Genomic DNA, 6,931 nt, shown 5'->3' with positions numbered 1-6,931 from the left:
TAAATTAATGTTGCTAAATTGTTTTTGCATGAAGTCCCACATGCCGATGCTAATTTGAGGTTAGATGAGGATTCCTTTTGTTGCACGATGCAATTTGAGACCTTGTTATGCTGACTAAATGTATGCAATTAGCTCATTACAGATTATAGTTTTAGTGATTTGCATTGCTATCATCGAATGCCTTGTTATTCAAATGCTGCATAGATTGCACCTGTTTCGTCGTTATGGACAGCTATTAATGTTCATTTACGTTTATCATTTGGTGTTGAGACACATCTATATTGTGCTAGCTTTGTTAATATAGGGAAATAAATTCATTAACTTTGAATAAACTGGTGTGGTTATTCATGACCGAAAGGTCATGGTTCGCCGAAATGTATTCTGGATTAATTGTTAAGTGTTATGTTGATCAGGGCATTTCTTATGTTCGTTATTGATTATTGATTTGATTAAATTGACTGATCTCGGGTGAAGAGAGTCCCACTTAGCCAAAAGATTCATCGGCCGAAAGAGCGTCCAAGTACAGGTAAATTATTAGTACGGAACGCTCTATCAGTAGATGGTAGCAGAGGACGGTTTAGACTTTTGGGACCCCACTCGAGACATACATGGTGTTGAATTAACGGTTTCGGCTTTTGAGATCCCACTCGAGAAGTTGAATTAGATTTTCTTTGGTAAAACAGATTGAGAAAATGATGATGGGCTAAGTCCACCGCGACTTTCCCGGGATCTCGGAGCTTGCGAATGAAGAGAATGGAGGTGTGAGATCAGCGTTGGCGGTACTAGTGACGGTATGAGTGAAGTTAGGATTTTGCGCTTGCACAGCTTATTGCCGCAGATTGTGTGAAAAGGTTGCGAGGATTTTAGAGAATAGCGGAGGTGCGACTCCGAGTGTAGGAGTAGGGAAGTCGTCGAACTTCATAGAAAATAGCAGAGGTGCGACTCCGAGTGTGAGAGTAGGGAAGTCGTCGAACTTCATGTGCATGTGGCGCTTTGTGCAGAAAAAGGTCCACGTGGTTGTTGTTGTTGAGACGGGCCCTACGAGGTCAAGAGACTCCGGAGTATGTTGAAAAGTGTATGAGACACTTGTTTTATGTTGTGGTCTGGTCGGTTTAATAGGTTGATCGGGCGTGGTCAACGAGTCGGTGCGTGTGTTAAGGGAGTGAAAGAAAACTTCGACTTCGGGCTTTGACAAAATTCTAAAGTGCACTAGAATAGATCACTGACAAGTTGAGAGCAGTCTGCGGGTCAGATTTGCTTGCGAACGTGGGGACCGAGAAAGATGGAATAACTGCAGAGGCTAGTGAAAAATCCCTAAGGTCCTGAAGCGATTGTGTTACACTTCCTGTAGTAAACCGACAGATCTGTTTTATTATTATTTTTTTGGTAGCTCGCGATACATGCCAGAAGTTGTTACGAGAGGAGCTGGGTGAAGGAGGACTAGCCGCGAGGCTTTGTCAGCCGCAGTGTGTGTGAGTGTGACGTCACTAGGAGCCGCGCTGGGATAGGTTGGTAGCAGAGAAGGGTCGTGCACGGATTGGACGCAGTCCGTGGGGCTCGATTGGAAGGGGAAAGGCAAGCGAAGAGTATTCCGGGAATTAAAGTCACCTATTGATTACAAACTTTGTGAAATAAAAGACGAGAAAATGAAATTTTTTAAAGCATTAAGGAGTGCGATGAAGGGGGAGTCTTACATTAAAGCGAGCGTAGGAGAGGAGACGCCGCCCGAAGGTACACCAGCTTACATTGTAATGGAGGAAAAAGGGGTAGCTCCGTGCCTTTGGCTAAAGCAATGGCACAAGCTGACAGAGAAACATGGGAGCGTTAACGTTCCCAGTCCATGGGACATTCAATATAAGGATCCTAGAGAATTTGAGATTCGCGATGTACGACATGAAGGTACCTCCAAGGCCAGCACAGTTTGAGGCTCTAGCAATTTGGGAACTGATGGCTAGACAGCAACAGCAAAATAAGTTCGAGACCAGGATAAGAAAGGTAGAAAAGACACTAGCGGACGCTAGGTGGGATAATGCACAGAAGGTGTGGAGGTCAGATGTATTGCAGGGGATAAAATTGTTTCCCGCAATTACTAAGGAAGAAGAGGAGACAGGTAAGAAAGCTACCTGTAAGACAAACAGGAGGTGTTCCAAGGATAGAGAGGACGAGGAAAAGTTGAGAAGAGAAGAGGAGTTAGAGGATGAGGAGTTAATCATGCAATTGCTGAACGACCGTCCACCACCTTATGCAGAGAGTGGACAAGGTCCAAGTACCAGTTCTGCCCCTCCGGCACCGGTACAGAATAATGAAACTCAGAGTTCAGAAACGCCATCGGGATCTAAGGACCCGAGTTTACTGTTCACCCCGCAGATACCGCAGGTTAGGAGAATATATCCAGATGTGCCCATGTTGAAACCAGCAGAAAATTATCAGCCGCAGGTCCCAAGGTACTACAGCAGTGACAACAGTACGGGAATGATTCTAGATCCAACCATAATGGGAGGACAGAATGGTCGCAACTCAACATTGGCACAAGCTGAATCAACCCAGTTTCTGATGCCTCAAAAGCAGATGCAGGGGGGAAACGCACATGCTCAGATGACCGGGAGTCAGACGGGCATGCCGGCAATGATGACCCATAATATGGGAATGAACATGTCTCAGAACATGGGGAATGGACAGAACGCAGATGCGATATCCCTACCCATTACTGTAGGTCCACCGGTACCTTTGACATTCAGCCTAATTCAGGTATGAGCAGTCAAGGATCAATGGTGCAGAGCGGGATGGAAAGGAGGTGCATACAAAACACTCCAGAGACAACTCCGATAGCGGCTCTGCCAACTGGATCTGGGTCCTTGATGGAGTTTAGTCCCATATGTGCTCAGTCAACAGTGGTGAGGTCGAGTCCCCCACTGATGATACCGCTATCATCGAACACTGAAAAGTTGCCGCAACCATCAATGGCAGTCGATGTGAGTGCTACACTGATGGGGTTGAATGCGCAACAGCTGACACAGTGGTTCAACAGTCTGAATTCCACACAAAGCTCAGCCAGTGGGAAGGGAGAAGACTATCTGAATAGGGTCAGGTTGAACATGGAAGCACAAGAATTGGTGGAAGGGACTATGGGTGTGAATAGGTTAGAGTCCTACTCGGAAGAAGAGCTGAGGTATCTATGTCCCAGGATTACGAGAGAAGTGAACAAGGTACATAGAAGGTTGCAAGAAATAGCAGACAAAAATGGGGTTGAGATAGACAAGACAAAACACTTGAGCAGGAGCTACAGATTGGATTTCGGGACCACAGATTTTGAACACATGAGGTCAGCAGGCATGAAGGCGCACCTTAGAGAATTGCTGCAGAGTGCACAAGTGTGGAGGTGCTTAGACAAATGGGAAAGCAGATGGGTAAAGAGAAAGGAAAAGAGGAGGGACAGTGCCCCAGAGCTCAACGAGAAAAGACCACAGAGTAGTGATGCAGTAACCATGTTACCAATGAGGGAGACAGCAGGGGGAAAATTAATACATGTACCATGGCACAGAAGCGACATTCAGTCTTTTACGGATGATTTTCCCAAACTGAGAGAGAAACCGATTGAATGGTATCAACAGACTGATAGGTTTGTGAAACTTGCAAAATGTCTTTGGGAAGACCTGAACACTCTCTTTGAGATTGTGGTTCCGGCAGATTTGTGGGAGGATTGCAAAAGAGCTGTAGGTTGGCCGACAAGTGAACCGGAGAGAGACAGGGATTAGGGTGCACCATCACCTATGGTGATAAGCTTGTACTATAAGGTGATTGAGCATTTGAAGACGAAGGTTGCCGCGAAAAATGTGGATTGGCAGAAGATCGATCGAACTGCCCAAGAGGCTAAAGAGTCGATTCATAGCTACTATGAGAGGTTGTTGAAGGCGTTCAAGAACTACAGTGGCACGGAAACAATAGAGGCGAAGGACATGCTTCATTTTGTGTTTAGATTTGTGGAAGGGCTGAGACCAGAGATAAGTCAGATGATAAAGTCGCATTTGATTTGCTGGCAATCGAAACCGATTGATGAGGTGTTGAATTATGCGAAATATTGTAGCGACGAAATTGAAGTGAAACAGAAAAAGTTGAAGGAGAAAGTGATGATGATGCAACTTAAAGCAGCTCAGACAGGTCTGCAAGGTTTGCAAGGGTTGCAAGGGTTCCAACAGCAGATACCTCAACCGCAGCCGCAGTTGCAGGGAAATATGATGTTTCAGCCACAGGCGAGAGGCAGAGGCAGAGGAGGTTTTGGAAATAATGGTCCGGATTTGAACACTGTTGTGACTCCGAATGGTGTGCAGGCATTGAAAAAAGTGATGCCATGTCACGTGTGCGGAATTGTCGGTCATTGGAAACGCGAGTGCCCGATGGTGGTGCAGGAAGGTGCAGGTGTTGGTCAGCAAAACAATGATGTCAATGCATTTCAGACAATGAGGGGACCGAAAATGAGAGGTCCAAACCCAAATTTTCAGACCATAAATCAGCTGCAGGGATTACAACCTATGCAGCCGCAGCAGATGCAGATGCCCCGTATGCAGATGACGCAAATGCAGCCAATGCAACAGCAGTTTCCCATGGTACCTAATCAGCAAATGCAAATACCTTTGGCACCAATGAGTCAGCAGCAAGTGATGGTTCCTCCACAGGTCTCGGGTCAGGTAATGAATACAAATGGCACCGTACAACAGTTCCCATTACACAGTGAGAGTGGAATAAAGAATGTATGGGAGAGTGAAAGTTCAGGAGAGGAAGGAGATTATGTGCTTGCAGCATCCTTGGAAGTTGATCAAAAGGGTCCGTACGTGGAGGGAAGAGTAATGGGTCATCGTGTCTCATTCTTGGTTGACACAGGAGCCACACGTTCAACTGTTAAGAGCATTGAAGTACCAAATTTGCCACTCTCAGGGAAAACAGTTCAAGTGGTGGGAGTAGCAAACAGGCACCTGACAAACCCAATTACAGATCCGGTACCAGTCAGCATTGGTAACTATCAAGGGTTACACAAATTTGTGGTATGTGACTCAAGCCCGATAGCACTGTTAGGGAGAGACCTTTTGTGCAAATTGGAATGTTCGATTATGTGTTCGAACAATGGAATCAAAATTCAGACGAGCAGTGATGGGGAAGAAGAGGACAGTGTAGAGGGGGATGAGATGGAAACTGTCGATGAAGAGTATCCTCTGATTTGTCTTTTCCCGATGATAACTGAAGAAGATATTCCAGCTGAATTACGGGAAACAGTCGGAAAGGAAGTGTGGGATATGACAGGGAAAGAGGTGGGATTGATGAAAGGAGTGGAACCAGTGAAAGTGACTGTAAAGCCCAATGCAACCTTTCCCCAAACCCCACAATACCACATGGCACAAGACACCCTCATGAAAGTTGCCCAACTCATTGACGAATTTGTAAAGCAGGGAGTACTGAAAGAAGTGTTAAGCAGTCCATGTAATTCACCAATCATGGGACTAATAAAGCCGAGTGGAAAGGTCCGAATCGTACAGGACTTGAGAAAAATAAATGACATTATAATTAAATGTTGCCCTGTCGTACCGAATCCAGCTGTGATAATGTTTCAAGTCCCTTGCGATGCCGAGTGGTTCTCAGTCATCGACCTGTCCCAAGCATTCTTCTCGGTGCCTCTTCATGAGGACAGCCAATTTCTCTTTTGTTTCAAATTCTTAGACAGAGTTTACAGTTGGTGTCGAATTCCTCAAGGGTTTTCTGAGTCACCGTCAATTTTCAATCAAATTCTAAAGAAAGACTTGGAAGCATTAGAATTGCCATTCGAGTCAACCCTAGTACAGTACATCAATGACTTACTGATTGCATCAAAGACAGAAAGTGGCTGCACAGCCGACACCATTGCTCTGTTGAACCATTTGGGAAGGAATGGACACAAGGTGCCTCCTTCCAAGTTGCAGTTCTGTCAGAAGAAAGTGAAATACTTGGGTCACCAGATAGAGAAAGGGTCACTGAGAATAATGAAGGAAAGAATAACAAGTGTACTTCAAATGAGTCCACCAAAGACGAGGAGGGAGGTGAGGAAGTTTTTGGGAATGGTAAGCTACTGTTGTCAGTGGATTCCCAACTTTTCAACTCTAGCAAAGCCTTTACTGAAACTGACCCAGAAGGATGCCTTGGATCAGATTGAGCTGAAAGGAGATGAGATGGATGCTTTTATTGAATTAAAGGAATGCATGTGCAGGGCTCCAGCTTTAGGTATGCCTGATTACACAAAACCTTTCACACTGTTTTGTCATGAACGTGATGCATGTTCTTTGTCTGTCTTGACTCAAGCCCATGGTGGCATAAACAGACCAGTAGCGTATTTTTCAGCTACTTTGGATCCGGTCGCAGCAGCACTTCCAGGGTGTTTGCGCGCCGTAGCAGCAGTTGGTATCAGCCTCACTCAGAGTGAAGGAATAGTGATGGGACACCCAGTAACAGTCATGGTCCCTCACTCAGTTGAGATACTTTTGACCCGCTCCCGAACGCAACACATGACTGGAGCAAGACTCACAAGGTATGAAACGGTAATTCTGGGCTCACCGAACGTGCAGCTGAAAAGGTGCACTACGTTGAATCCAGCAACCTTGCTTCCTGGTGAAAATGCTGAAATTGAGAACGCTGAAGACGTCGAGCATGACTGCCTTCAGGTGACTGAATTTTGCACAAAACCTTGACCTGACATTAAGGATACTAAGCTTGATGAAAATGACCAAATTGTTTTCGTTGATGGTTCATGTCTAAGAGATGGGATGGGAATTTTGAAAGCAGGATATGCTGTATGTACTGTAACAGGTGTCTTGGAAGCATCCTGGCTCCAAGGAGTCTATTCCGCACAAGTAGCAGAACTTGTAGCCCTTACAAGAGCATGTCAACTGTCTGCATTGATGAAAGTCAC

Source organism: Pleurodeles waltl, chromosome 8, assembly GCF_031143425.1.
Source record: "Pleurodeles waltl isolate 20211129_DDA chromosome 8, aPleWal1.hap1.20221129, whole genome shotgun sequence".
NCBI classification, from domain to species: domain Eukaryota; kingdom Metazoa; phylum Chordata; class Amphibia; order Caudata; family Salamandridae; genus Pleurodeles; species Pleurodeles waltl.
The sequence above is the reverse complement of the archived record's forward strand: the minus strand, read 5'-3'. Positions refer to the sequence as shown.